The 15333-nt window shown below is 31.8% G+C and overlaps 9 non-coding genes across 9 annotated transcripts; 4 read left to right on the top strand and 5 right to left on the bottom strand.

Moving 5' to 3' along the window:
• Positions 1–423: 423 nt before the first annotated feature.
• On the bottom strand, positions 424–542 carry LOC139767532 (5S ribosomal RNA). The gene has a single exon (XR_011717151.1). It is a non-coding gene; the product is annotated as a 5S ribosomal RNA (ribosomal RNA).
• A 1567-nt stretch (positions 543–2109) lies between these two features.
• Positions 2110–2228, top strand: LOC139767556 (5S ribosomal RNA). The gene has a single exon (XR_011717174.1). It is a non-coding gene; the product is annotated as a 5S ribosomal RNA (ribosomal RNA).
• Positions 2229–3974: 1746 nt separating this feature from the next.
• On the bottom strand, positions 3975–4093 carry LOC139767555 (5S ribosomal RNA). The gene has a single exon (XR_011717173.1). It is a non-coding gene; the product is annotated as a 5S ribosomal RNA (ribosomal RNA).
• A 1474-nt stretch (positions 4094–5567) lies between these two features.
• Positions 5568–5686, bottom strand: LOC139767553 (5S ribosomal RNA). The gene has a single exon (XR_011717171.1). It is a non-coding gene; the product is annotated as a 5S ribosomal RNA (ribosomal RNA).
• A 1563-nt stretch (positions 5687–7249) lies between these two features.
• LOC139767542 (5S ribosomal RNA) lies at positions 7250–7368 on the top strand. The gene has a single exon (XR_011717161.1). It is a non-coding gene; the product is annotated as a 5S ribosomal RNA (ribosomal RNA).
• A 1479-nt stretch (positions 7369–8847) lies between these two features.
• LOC139767551 (5S ribosomal RNA) lies at positions 8848–8966 on the top strand. The gene has a single exon (XR_011717169.1). It is a non-coding gene; the product is annotated as a 5S ribosomal RNA (ribosomal RNA).
• Positions 8967–10710: 1744 nt separating this feature from the next.
• Positions 10711–10829, bottom strand: LOC139767544 (5S ribosomal RNA). The gene has a single exon (XR_011717163.1). It is a non-coding gene; the product is annotated as a 5S ribosomal RNA (ribosomal RNA).
• Positions 10830–12366: 1537 nt separating this feature from the next.
• On the top strand, positions 12367–12485 carry LOC139767548 (5S ribosomal RNA). Its single transcript, XR_011717166.1, has one exon. It is a non-coding gene; the product is annotated as a 5S ribosomal RNA (ribosomal RNA).
• Positions 12486–14229: 1744 nt separating this feature from the next.
• Positions 14230–14348, bottom strand: LOC139767543 (5S ribosomal RNA). The gene has a single exon (XR_011717162.1). It is a non-coding gene; the product is annotated as a 5S ribosomal RNA (ribosomal RNA).
• Positions 14349–15333: the final 985 nt, after the last annotated feature.

Genomic DNA, 15333 nt, shown 5'->3' with positions numbered 1-15333 from the left:
ATTGTCGTGTTAATATATGGTTTACTGGAACTTGGTTGTATAAATGACATACATTTTCATATAATGTATTGATTGAGGCATACAGAATAAGATATTCTTGGAAACAGGGAGGCAACTTTCATTGTGAAAAGATTTTAATTTGGAATTTTTCTATTACTTTAGAGTGAGTCCACGATAAATAGGATGTGTTTGTGCTTAATGTTTGACAACGGCCACACTACGTTGATAACACCGCTTACCATCATATATAATGTGAAGGCAAAATAGGGAAGAAAACTTTAAAGAAGAAATTAGCCTAAAATATATAAGATCTTTAAAGTCAAGGAAGAAAATTCTTCTGTAAAATAATATATACAAAAATGAAGTTATCAATATCTATAACATTATATGAAAATCGGAAAGAAGGGTAATTATATATCAAAATGCCAACAGCATCTGGTGTTCCCAGGCGGTCACCCATCCAAGTACTAACCAGACCCAACGCTGCTTAACTTCGCTGATCGGACGAGAAGCGGTGTTTTCAACGTGGTATGGCCGTTGACAACAATATTGCACAAACATCTCCTATTTATCTTGCAATCAGCTTACAGTAACAGAAAAACTATTAAGTAAAGTCTTCTTGACAATGAGAGTTGCCTCAATCAATACATCATATGAAAATGTATGTCATTTATACAACCAAGTTCCAGTAAACCATATATTAACACGACAATGAAAGACTGATCTGAGTCCTACAACTCATGAGGTATTCATCACACACGGTCATGTTCAAAAACCAATTACTGCCAATCATATTATAAAAGAACCTACAACCTTTAAGGTGGCAATGAATGAAAACATACATATCACACTATTGGAAGCCGTTAGTGGATTAAGGCACTTGAGCTTACACTTCCAAAATATTATATCAAAAATGGTTTTAACAATGTCACTCTATGTATAAATTGGAACCTGGTGTCTGTAGGCCATAAACAGAAACGAAAAGAAAGCTCTTATGTTACTTATAAATGTAGTATAAATGCAATAACACAGGATATAGAAAACGAGAAAACGAGTTTGATGAAATGCCAATTTACTTTTAGTTTGTTTACTTAGTATTAAACCATTTTGATGGTAATGGATGTCTTTGTTATCAATCAAGTTCGCTAATGGTTAGTTTTATCCCTTTTTGATTTATAGCCAACCTTGTGTTCTGATATCTTAAGTGTCATTTTATGAATATCCACAGTATAGTTTGGAAATAGTATTTGTAGTTTTAGTACAGCATTTTTACCATATTAAGAGAATATTTCTTCATACAGTTGTCTTAATGTTTTTACTGAATATTCGTTTAGTTAGTAAGGATTCTCCTAATTTAAGATCCTCTGATACTATGTTCCCACTTTAAATGGTCAAATCGCAGATGATATATATTCTGTCTTATTATTAAATGATAAACATCCTTTTTCTTTCTGCATGTTGTTTTGTATAACGTGGTTATTATTTATTCATCTTTTTTTACAAGTAATTCTATTTCTTCATTGTCATTTCTTTATTCTACTTTTTCTGTCCATTTCTTTCTTAATGTGTATCCCATCTTCTTTTGACATTCTTTAGTCATCAAACTCGTTTTTCTTATCTTGTATTTTTGCCTTTATACTACACTTTTAAGTAATGTAAGTCCTTTCTTTTCGTTTCTGTTTATGGCCTACAGACACCAGGTTGCAATTTATACATAGAGTGACATTGTTAAAACCATTTTTGATATAATATTTTGGAAGTGTAAGCTCAAGTGTCTTAATCCACTAACGGCTTTCAATAGTGTGATATGTATGTTTTCATTCATTGCCACCTTAAAGGTTGTAGGTTCTTATATAATATGATTGGCAGTAATTGGTTTTTGAACATGACCGTGTGTGATGAATACCTCATGAGTTGTAGGACTCAGATCAGTCTTTCATTGTCGTGTTAATATATGGTTTACTGGAACTTGGTTCTATAAATGACATACATTTTCATATGATGTATTGATTGAGGCAACTCTCATTGCCATGAAGACTTTACTTAATAGTTTTTCTGTTACTGTAAGGTGATTGCAAGATAAATAGGAGATGTTTGTTTAATAATGTTGTCAACGGCCATACCACGTTGAAAACACCGCTTCTCGTCCGATCAGCGAAGTTAAGCAGCGTTGGGTCTGGTTAGTACTTGGATGGGTGACCGCCTGGGAACACCAGATGCTGTTGGCATTTTGATATATAATTACCCTTCTTTCCCATTTTCATATATTTCTATAGATATTGAAAACTTCATTTTTGTATATGATATTTGACTTATTGATTTTTCTCTTTTAGTTTAAATATTTTGCCTAGCTGTGTTTTATTTCCTGTTTAAGGTTTTCTTCACTATTTTACGTTTACATTATATATGATATCAAATATCGTTATTTTGAATAATGATGACACAAGTACTTTTCCATTTGATGCAAGACACATCTTAATCAGATATGGATGATTTTGAATCTGTTTTCAATTAACTCTGTCTTAGAACTTCCTTGATCCATCTATCTCTTTTGATATGATTATTTTGTTTTCATTGGAATTTTGCAGTTTACTGTATCAGATGCCTTAGGGAAGTCAAGGAAAACTAAGTATTTTCCTTCCTTGCATCAGAGTTTCATAAATGACTTTGTTATGGACTAGTAATTGACTTTTAGTTTGTTTACTTAGTAGGAAACCATTTTGATGGTAATGGATATCTTTGTTATCAATCAAGTTCCCTAATGGTTAGTTTTATCCCTTGTTGATTTATAGCCAACCTTGTGTACTGATATCTTAAGTGTCATTTTATGAATATCCACAGTATAGTTTGGAAATAGTATTTGTAGCTTTAATACAGCATTTTGACCATATTAAGAGAATATTTCTTCATACAGTTGTCTTAATGTTTTTACTGAATATTCGTTTAGTCAGTGTGCTTTCTCATAATATAAAATCCAGTCATGCTATGTCTGTAATTTGTGGTCAAATCGCAGATGATATATACTCTGTCTTATTCATAAATGATAAACATCCTTTTTCATTTTGTACACTGTTTTGTATAACTTGGTTATCATTTATTCCCTTTTTTCTTACAAGTAATTCCCTTTCTTTATTGTCATTTCTTTATTGTACTTTTTCTGTCCTTTTCTTTCTTAATGTTTATCCCATCTTCTTTTGACAATCTTTAGTCATCAAATTCGTTTTCCTTACCTTGGTGTTTTTGCCTTTATACTACACTTTTAAGTAATGTAAGTCCTTTCTTTTCGTTTCTGTTTATGGCCTACAGACACCAGGTTCCATTTTATACATAGAGTGACATTTCTAAAACCATTTTTGATATAATATTTTGGAAGTGCAAGCTCAAGTGCCTTAATCGACTAACGGCTTCCAATACTATCATAAGTATGTTTTCATTCATTGCCACCTTAAAGGTTGTAGGTTCTTTTATAATATGATTGGCAGTAATTGGTTTTGAACATCACCGTGTGTGATGAATACCTCATGAGTTGTAGGACTCAGATCAGTCTTTCATTGTCGTGTTAATATATGGTTTACTGGAACTTGGTTGTATAAATGACATACATTTTCATATAATGTATTGATTGAGGCATACAGAATAAGATATTCTTGGAAACAGGGAGGCAACTTTCATTGTGAAAAGATTTTAATTTGGAATTTTTCTATTACTTTAGAGTGAGTCCACGATAAATAGGATGTGTTTGTGCTTAATGTTTGACAACGGCCACACTACGTTGATAACACCGCTTATCATCATATATAATATGACAGGAAAATAGGGAAGAAAACTTTAAAGAAGAAATTAGACTGAAATAGACAACATCTTTAAACTCAAGGAAGAAAATTCATCAGTTAAATAATATATACAAAAATGAAGGTGACTATATCTATGACATATATATGAAAATCGAAAAGAAGGGTAATTATATATCAAAATGCCAACAGCATCTGGTGTTCCCAGGCGGTCACCCATCCAAGTACTAACCAGACCCAACGCTGCTTAACTTCGCTGATCGGACGAGAAGCGGTGTTTTCAACGTGGTATGGCCGTTGACAACAATATTGCACAAACATCTCCTATTTATCTTGCAATCAGCTTACACTAACAGAAAAACTATTAATTAAAGTCTTCTTGACAATGAGAGTTGCCTCAATCAATACATCATATGAAAATGTATGTCATTTATACAACCCAGATCCAGTAAACCATATATTAACACGACAATGAAAGACTGATCTGAGTCCTACAACTCATGAGGTATTCATCACACACGGTCATGTTCAAAAACCAATTACTGCCAATCATATTATAAAAGATCCTACAACCTTTAAGGTGGCAATGAATGAAAACATACATATCACACTATTGGAAGCCGTTAGTGGATTATGGCATTTCCAAAATATGTAGAAATGGTTTTAACAATGTCACTCTATGTATAAATCGGAACCAGGTCTTTGTAGGCCATTAATATAGAAAAAGAAATACTTATATTACTTAAAAATGTAACATTTATGTAATAACACAGGATATGGAAAACGAATTTGATTAAAAACGATTGTGAAAAGAAGATAGAAACATTAAGAGGCAAAAGTACAGAACAAAAATAAAGAAACGCTTAAAATGGAAAAGAAAACGAGTTGCAGGAAAAAAGGGAATAAAACATAAGAAAGTGAAACAAAGCAGCTTGCAGAATTGAAAAGTATATTTATAATTTTCCAATAAAACCGAATATATATTATCTGACATTTGACCATATAAAGTAGGAATATAGTATCAGTGGATCTTACATTAATAGAATGCTCACTCACTAAACGAATATTCAGTAAAAACATTAAGACAACTGTATGAAGAAATATTCTCTTAATATGGTAAAAATTCTGTACTAAAGCTACAAATACTATTTCCAAACTATACTGTGGATATTCATAAAATGACACTTAAGATATCAGTACACAAGGTTGGCTATGAATCAACAAGTGATAAAACTAACCATTAGGGAACTTGATTGATAACAAAGATATCCATTACCATCAAAATGGTTTCCTACTAAGTAAACAAACTAAAAGTAAATTGCTAGTCCTTAACAAAGTCATTTATGAAACTCTGATGCAAGGAAGGAAAATACTTAGTTTTCCTTGACTTCCCTAAGGCATCTGATACAGTAAACTGCAAAATTCCAATGAAAACAAAATAATCATATCAAAAGAGATAGATGGATCAAGGAAGTTCTAAGACAAGAGCTAATTGAAAATTGATTCAAAATCATCCATATCTGATTAAGATGTGTCTTGCATCAAATGGAAAAGTAATTGTGTCATCATTATTCAAAATAACGATATTTGATATCATATATAATGTAAACGTAAAATAGTGAAGAAAACCTTAAACAGGAAATAAAACACAGCTAGGCAAAAATATTTAAACTAAAAGAGAAAAATCAATAAGTCAAATATCATATACAAAAATGAAGTTTTCAATATCTATAGAAATATATGAAAATCGGAAAGAAGGGTAATTATATATCAAAATGCCAACAGCATCTGGTGTTCCCAGGCGGTCACCCATCCAAGTACTAACCAGACCCAACGCTGCTTAACTTCGCTGATCGGACGAGAAGCGGTGTTTTCAACGTGGTATGGCCGTTGACAGCAACATTGCACAAACATCTCCTATTTATCTTGCAATCAGCTTACAGTAACAGAAAAACTATTAAGTAAAGTCTTCTTGACAATGAGAGTTGCCTCAATCAATACATCATATGAAAATGTATGTCATTTATACAACCAAGTTCCAGTAAACCATATATTAACACGACAATGAAAGACTGATCTGAGTCCTACAACTCATGAGGTATTCATCACACACGGTGATCAAAAACCAATTACTGCCAATCATATTATAAAAGAACCTACAACCTTTAAGGTGGAAATAAATGAAAACATACATATCACACTATTGGAAGCCGTTAGTGGATTAAGGCACTTGAGCTTACACTTCCAAAATATTATATCAAAAATGGTTTTAACAATGTCACTCTATGTATAAATTGGAGCCTGGTGTCTGTAGACCATAAACAATAACGAAAAGAAAGGACTTACATTACTTAAACGTGTAGTATAAAGGCAAATAACAAAGGATATACAGTATATAGAAAACGAGTTTGATGAAATACCAATTTACTTTTAGTTTGTTTACTTAGTAGGAAACCGTTTTGATGGTAATGGATATCTTTGTTATCAATCAAGTTCCCTAATGGTTAGTTTTATCCCTTGTTGATTTATAGCCAACCTTGTGTACTGATATCTTAAGTGTCATTTTATGAATATCCACAGTATAGTTTGGAAATAGTATTTGTAGCTTTAGTACAGCATTTTTACCATATTAAGAGAATATTTCTTCATACAGTTGTCTTGATGTTTTTACTGAATATTCGTTTAGTCAGTAAGCATTCTGGTAATGTAAGATCCTCTGATACTATGTTCCTATTTTAAATGGTCAAATTACAGGTGATACATACTCTGTCTTATTTTTAAATGATAAACATCCTTTTTCATTCTGCACGCTGTTTTGTGTAACGTGGTTATCATTTATTCCCTCTTTTCTTACAAGTAATTCCCTTCATTGTCATTTCTTTATTCTACTTTTTCTGTCCTTTTCTTTCTTATTGCTTATCCCATCTTCTTTTGGCAATATTTAGACATCAAACTCGTTTACTTTATCTTGTATTTTTGCATTTATACTACACTTTTAAGTAATGTAAGTCCTTTCTTTTCGTTTCTGTTTATGGCCTACAGACACCAGGTTCCAATTTATACATAGAGTGACATTTCTAAAACCATTTTTGATATAATATTTTGGAAGTGTAAGCTCAAGTGCCTTAATCCACTAACGGCTTCCAATAGTGTCATGTGTATGTTTTCATTTATTTCCAACTTAAAGGTTGTAGGTTCTTTTATAATATGATTGGCAGTAATTGGTTTTTGAACATCACCGTGTGTGATGAATACCTCATGAGTTGTAGGACTCAGATCAGTCTTTCATTGCCGTGTTAATATATGGTTTACTGGAACTGGGTTGTATAAATGACATACATTTTCATATGATGTATTGATTGAGGCAACTCTCATTGTCAAGAAGACTTTACTTAATAGTTTTTCTGTTACTGTAAGGTGATTGCAAGATAAATAGGAGATGTTTGTTTAATAATGTTGTCAACGGCCATACCACGTTGAAAACACCGCTTCTCGTCCGATCAGCGAAGTTAAGCAGCGTTGGGTCTGGTTAGTACTTGGATGGGTGACCGCCTGGGAACACCAGATGCTGTTGGCATTTTGGTATATAATTACCCTTCTTTCCGATTTTCATATATTTTTATAGATATTGAAAAATTCACTTTTGTATATGATATTTGACTTATTGATTTTTCTCTTTTAGTTTAAATATTTTGCCTAGCTGTGTTTTATTTCCTGTTTAAGGTTTTCTTCCCTATTTTACGTTTACATTATATATGATATCAAATATCGTTATTTTGAATAATGATGACACAATTACTTTTCCATTTGATGCAAGACACATCTTAATCAGATATGGATGATTTTGTTTTCAATTAACTCTGCCATAGAACTTCCTTGATCCATCTATCTCTTTTGATATGATTATTTTGTTTTCATTGGAATTTTGCAGTTTACTGTATCAGATGCCTTAGGGAAGTCATGGAAAACTATGTATTTTCCTTCCTTGCATCAGAGTTTGATAAATGACTTTGTTATGGAATAGCAATTTACTTTTAGTTTGTTTACTTAGTAGGAAACCATTTTGATGGTAATGGATATCTTTGTTATCAATCAAGTTCCCTAATGGTTAGTTTTATCCCTTGTTGATTTATAGCCAACCTTGTGTACTGATATCTTAAGTGTCATTTTATGAATATCCACAGTATAGTTTGGAAATAGTATTTGTAGCTTTAGTACAGCATTTTTACCATATTAAGAGAATATTTCTTCATACAGTTGTCTTAATGTTTTTACTGAATATTTGTTTAGTCAGTAAGCATTCTGGTAATGTAAGATTCTCTGATACTATGTTCCTACTTTAAATGGTCAAATCGCAGATGATATATCCTCTGTCTTATTGATAAATGATAAACATCCTTTTTCATTCTGCACGCTGTTTTGTATAACTTGGTTATCATTTATTCCCTCTTTTCTTACAAGTAATTCTCTTTCTTCATTGTCATTTCTTTATTCTACTTTTTCTGTCCTTTTCTTTCTTATTGCTTATCCCATCTTCTTTTGGCAATATTTAGACATCAAAATCGTTTTTCTTATCTTGTATTTTTGCCTTTATACTACACTTTTGAGTAATGTAAGTCCTTTCTTTTCTTTTCTGTTTATGGTCTACAGACAGGCTCCAATTTATACATAGAGTGACATTGTTAAAACCATTTTTGATATAATATTTTGGAACTGTAAGCTCAAGTGTCATAATCCACTAACGGCTTCTAATAGTGTCATGAGTATGTTTTCATTTATTTCCACCTTAAAGGTTGTAGGTTCTTTTATAATATGATTGGCAGTAATTGGTTTTTGAACATGACCGTGTGTGATGAATACCTCATGAGTTGTAGGACTCAGATCAGTCTTTCATTGTCGTGTTAATATATGGTTTACTGGAACTTGGTTGTATAAATGACATACATTTTCATATGATGTATTGATTGAGGCAACTCTCATTGTCAAGAAGACTTTACTTAATAGTTTACTGTAACGTTATTGCAAGATGAATAGGAGATGTTTGTGCAATATTGTTGCCAACGGTCATACCACGTTGAAAACACCGCTTCTCGTCCGATCAGCGAAGTTAAGCAGCGTTTGGTCTGGTTAGTACTTGGATGGGTGACCGCCTGGGAACACCAGATGCTGTTGGCATTTTGATATATAATTACCCTTCTTTTCCATTTTCATATATTTTTGTAATATTGACAACTTCATTTTTGTATATATTATTTAACTGATGAATTTTCTTACTTGAGTTTAAACATGTTGCCTATTTTAAACTAATTTCTTCTTTAAAGTCTTCTTCCCTATTTTGCCTTCACATTTTATATGATGATAAGCGGTGTTATCAACGTAGTATGGCCGTTGGCAAACATTAAGCACAAACACATCCTATCTATTATGGACTCATCCAAAAGTAATAGAAAAATTCCAAATTAGTCTTTTCACAATGAAAGTTGCCTCCCTGTTTTCAAGAATATCTTCATCTGTATGCTTTGCATCAGAAACCCTGAAGTATTCTAATTGATACATCATATGATAATGTATGTCATTTATACAACCAAGTTCCAGTAAACCATATATTAACACGACAATGAAAGACTGATCTGAGTCCTACAACTCATGAGGTATTCATCACACACGGTCATGTTCAAAAACCAATTACTGCCAATCATATAAAAGAAACTACAACCTTTAAGGTGGCAATGAATGAAAGCATACATACTAGACCATTGGACCGTTAGTGGATTAAGGCATTTCCAAAATATATAAAAATGGCTTTAACAATGTCACTATGTATAAATAGGAACCAGGTCTTTGTAGGCCATTAATATACAAAAAGAAAGAACTTATATTACTTAAACATGTAGTATAAATGCAATAACACAGGATATGGAAAACGAGTTTGATTAATAAAGATTGTGAAAAGAATATAGAAACATTAAGAGGTAAAAGTACAGGAAAAAAGAATAAAGAAACGCTGAAAATAAAAAAAAAGAGAATGACTTGAAGGAGAAGAGGGAATAAATGATAAGGAAGTGATGCAAGTCAGCGTCCAGAAGTAGAAAATATATTTATAATTCATTAATGAAACAGAGTATATACTACCTGAGATTTAACAATTCAAAGTACGAAGATACTATCAGTGGATCTTACATTAATAGAATGCTCACTGACTAAACGAATATTCAGTAAAAACATTAAGACAACTGTATGAAGAAATATTCTCTTAATATGGTAAAAATGCTGTACTAAAACTACAAATACTATGTCTAAACTATACTGTGGATATTCATAAAATGACACTTCAGATATCAGTACACAAGGTTGGCTATAAATCAACAAGGGATAAAACTAACCATTAGGGAACTTGATTGATAACAAAGATATCCATTACCATCAAAATGGTTTCCTACAAAGTAAATAAACTGAAAGTAAATTGCTAGTCCATAACAAAGACATTTATGAAACTCTGATGCAAGGAAGGAAAATACTTAGTTTTCCTTGACTTCCCTAAGGCATCTGATACAGTAAACTGCAAAATTCCAATGAAAACAAAATAATCATATCAAAAGAGATAGATGGATCAAGGAAGTTCTAAGACAGAGCTAATTGAAAACAGATTCAAAATCATCCATATCTGATTAAGATGTGTCTTGCATCAAATGGAAAACTACTTGTGTCATCATTATTCAAAATAACGATATTTGATATCATATATAATGTAAACGTAAAATAGTGAAGAAAACCTTAAACAGGAAATAATACACAGCTAGGCAAAATATTTAAACTACAAGGGAAAAATCAATAGGTCAAATATCATATACAAAAATGAAGTTTTCAATATCTATAGAAATATATGAAAATCGGAAAGAAGGGTAATTATATATCAAAATGCCAACAGCATCTGGTGTTCCCAGGCGGTCACCCATCCAAGTACTAACCAGACCCAACGCTGCTTAACTTCGCTGATCGGACGAGAAGCGGTGTTTTCAACGTGGTATGACCGTTGACAACAATATTGCACAAACATCTCCTATTTATCTTGCAATCACCTTACACTAACAGAAAAACTATTAATTAAAGTCTTCTTGACAATGAGAGTTGCCTCAATTAATACATCATATGAAAATGTATGTCATTTATACAACCAAGTTCCAGTAAACCATATATTAACACGACAATGAAAGACTGATCTGAGTCCTACAACTCATGAGGTATTCATCACACACGGTCATGTTCAAAAACCAATTACTGCCAATCATATTATAAAAGAACCTACAACCTTTAAGGTGGCAATGAATGAAAACATACATATCACACTATTGGAAGCCGTTAGTGGATTAAGGCACTTGAGCTTACACTTCCAAAATATTATATCAAAAATGGTTTTAACAATGTCACTCTATGTATAAATTGCAACCTGGTGTCTGTAGACCATAAACAATAACGAAAAGAAAGGACTTACATTACTTAAACGTGTAGTATAAAGGCAATAACAAAGGATATACAGTATATAGAAAACGAGTTTGATGAAATACCAATTTACTTTTAGTTTGTTTACTTAGTATTAAACCATTTTGATGGTAATGGATATCTTTGTTATCAATCAAGTTCCCTAATGGTTAGTTTTATCCCTTGTTGATTTATAACCAACCTTGTGTACTGATATCTTAAGTGTCATTTTATGAATATCCACAGTATATTTAGGACATAGTATTTGTAGCTTTAGTACAGCATTTTTACCATATTAAGAGAATATTTCTTCATACAGTTGTCTTCATGTTTTTGCTGAATATTCGTTTAGTTTGTGAGCATTTTATTAATGTAAGATCCACTGATAGTATCTTCGTACTTTAGATTGTCAAATCTCAGATAAGATATATTCTGTTTTGTTATTAGATTATAAATATACTTTTCAATTCTAGACGCTGCTTTGTACCACTTTATTATATTTTATTCCCTCTTCTACTGCAACTCGTTTTCTTTTTCATTTTCAGCGTTTCTTTATTCTTGTTTTTTACTTTTACCTCTTAATGTTTCTATCTTCTTTTCACCATCGTTTTTAATCAAACTCGTTTTCCATATCCTGTATTATTGCATTTATACTACATCTTTAAGTAATATAAGTCCTTTCTTTTTGTATATTAATGGCCTACAAAGACCTGGTTCCTATTTATACATAGAGTGACATTGTTAAAACCATTTCTACATATTTTGGAAATGCCATAATCCACTAACGGTGTGATATGTATGTTTTCATTCATTGCCACCTTAAAGGTTGTAGGTTCTTTTATAATATGATTGGCAGTAATTGGTTTTTGAACATCACCGTGTGTGATGAATACCTCATGAGTTGTAGGACTCAGATCAGTCTTTCATTGTCGTGTTAATATATGGTTTACTGGAACTTGGTTGTATAAATGACATACATTTTCATATGATGTATTGATTGAGGCAACTCTCATTGTCAAGAAGACTTCACTTGAGAGTTTTTCTGTTACTGTAAGGTAACTGCAAGATAAATAGGAGATGTTTGTGCAATATTGTTGTCAACGGCCACACCACGTTGAAAACACCGCTTCTCGTCCGATCAGCGAAGTTAAGCAGCGTTGGGTCTGGTTAGTACTTGGATGGGTGACCGCCTGGGAACACCAGATGCTGTTGGCATTTTGATATATAATTACCCTTCTTTTCCATTTTCATATATTTTTGTAATATTGACAACTTCATTTTTGTATATATTATTTAACTGATGAATTTTCTTACTTGAGTTTAAACATGTTGCCTATTTTAAACTAATTTCTTCTTTAAAGTCTTCTTCCCTATTTTGCCTTCACATTTTATATGATGATAAGCGGTGTTATCAACGTAGTATGGCCGTTGGCAAACATTAAGCACAAACACATCCTATCTATTATGGACTCATCCAAAAGTAATAGAAAAATTCCAAATTAGTCTTTTCACAATGAAAGTTGCCTCCCTGTTTTCAAGAATATCTTCATCTGTATGCTTTGCATCAGAAACCCTGAAGTATTCTAATTAATACATCATATGATAATGTATGTCATTTATACAACCAAGTTCCAGTAAACCATATATTAACACGACAATGAAAGACTGATCTGAGTCCTACAACTCATGAGGTATTCATCACACACGGTCATGTTCAAAAACCAATTACTGCCAATCATATAAAAGAAACTACAACCTTTAAGGTGGCAATGAATGAAAGCTTACATACTAGACCATTGGACCGTTAGTGGATTAAGGCATTTCCAAAATATATAAAAATGGCTTTAACAATGTCACTATGTATAAATAGGAACCAGGTCTTTGTAGGCCATTAATATACAAAAAGAAAGAACTTATATTACTTAAACATGGAGTATAAATGCAATAACACAGGATATGGAAAACGAGTTTGATTAATAAAGATTGTGAAAAGAATATAGAAACATTAAGAGGTAAAAGTACAGGAAAAAAGAATAAAGAAACGCTGAAAATAAAAAAAAAGAGAATGACTTGAAGGAGAAGAGGGAATAAATGATAAGGAAGTGATGCAAGTCAGCGTCCAGAAGTAGAAAATATATTTATAATTCATTAATGAAACAGAGTATATACTACCTGAGATTTAACAATTCAAAGTACGAAGATACTATCAGTGGATCTTACATTAATAGAATGCTCACTGACTAAACGAATATTCAGTAAAAACATTAAGACAACTGTATGAAGAAATATTCTCTTAATATGGTAAAAATGCTGTACTAAAACTACAAATACTATGTCTAAACTATACTGTGGATATTCATAAAATGACACTTCAGATATCAGTACACAAGGTTGGCTATAAATCAACAAGGGATAAAACTAACCATTAGGGAACTTGATTGATAACAAAGATATCCATTACCATCAAAATGGTTTCCTACAAAGTAAATAAACTGAAAGTAAATTGCTAGTCCATAACAAAGACATTTATGAAACTCTGATGCAAGGAAGGAAAATACTTAGTTTTCCTTGACTTCCCTAAGGCATCTGATACAGTAAACTGCAAAATTCCAATGAAAACAAAATAATCATATCAAAAGAGATAGATGGATCAAGGAAGTTCTAAGACAGAGCTAATTGAAAACAGATTCAAAATCATCCATATCTGATTAAGATGTGTCTTGCATCAAATGGAAAACTACTTGTGTCATCATTATTCAAAATAACGATATTTGATATCATATATAATGTAAACGTAAAATAGTGAAGAAAACCTTAAACAGGAAATAATACACAGCTAGGCAAAATATTTAAACTACAAGGGAAAAATCAATAGGTCAAATATCATATACAAAAATGAAGTTTTCAATATCTATAGAAATATATGAAAATCGGAAAGAAGGGTAATTATATATCAAAATGCCAACAGCATCTGGTGTTCCCAGGCGGTCACCCATCCAAGTACTAACCAGACCCAACGCTGCTTAACTTCGCTGATCGGACGAGAAGCGGTGTTTTCAACGTGGTATGACCGTTGACAACAATATTGCACAAACATCTCCTATTTATCTTGCAAACACCTTACACTAACAGAAAAACTATTAATTAAAGTCTTCTTGACAATGAGAGTTGCCTCAATTAATACATCATATGAAAATGTATGTCATTTATACAACCAAGTTCCAGTAAACCATATATTAACACGACAATGAAAGACTGATCTGAGTCCTACAACTCATGAGGTATTCATCACACACGGTCATGTTCAAAAACCAATTACTCCCAATCATATTATAAAAGAACCTACAACCTTTAAGGTGGAAATAAATGAAAACATACATATCACACTATTGGAAGCCGTTAGTGGATTAAGGCACTTGAGCTTACACTTCCAAAATATTATATCAAAAATGGTTTTAACAATGTCACTCTATGTATAAATTGGAGCCTGGTGTCTGTAGACCATAAACAATAACGAAAAGAAAGGACTTACATTACTTAAACGTGTAGTATAAAGGCAATAACAAAGGATATACAGTATATAGAAAACGAGTTTGATGAAATACCAATTTACTTTTAGTTTGTTTACTTAGTAGGAAACCATTTTGATGGTAATGGATATCTTTGTTATCAATCAAGTTCCCTAATGGTTAGTTTTATCCTTTGTTGATTTATAGCCAACCTTGTGTACTGATATCTTAAGTGTCATTTTATGAATATCCACAATATAGTTTGGAAATAGTATGTGTAGCTTTAGTACAGCATTTTTACCATATTAAGAGAATATTTCTTCATACAGTTGTCTTAATGTTTTTACTGAATATTCGTTTAGTCAGTAAGCATTCTGTTAATGTAAAATCCACTGATCTATTTTATTAGTAAATGATAAATGTTGTTTTCCATTCTGTATTGTGACATTTTGATGGAACACAAGGACACCATAACGATACAATTCCCCATTTTCATTATTTTTTTTTATTTATATCATCAGACCTCTGTTTGCTTCGACATTGGCCTTTGAATG

This window comes from Panulirus ornatus, chromosome 61 (genome assembly GCF_036320965.1).
Source record: "Panulirus ornatus isolate Po-2019 chromosome 61, ASM3632096v1, whole genome shotgun sequence".
Classification (NCBI taxonomy): domain Eukaryota; kingdom Metazoa; phylum Arthropoda; class Malacostraca; order Decapoda; family Palinuridae; genus Panulirus; species Panulirus ornatus.
This window is presented reverse-complemented; position numbering and strand designations above follow the sequence as displayed.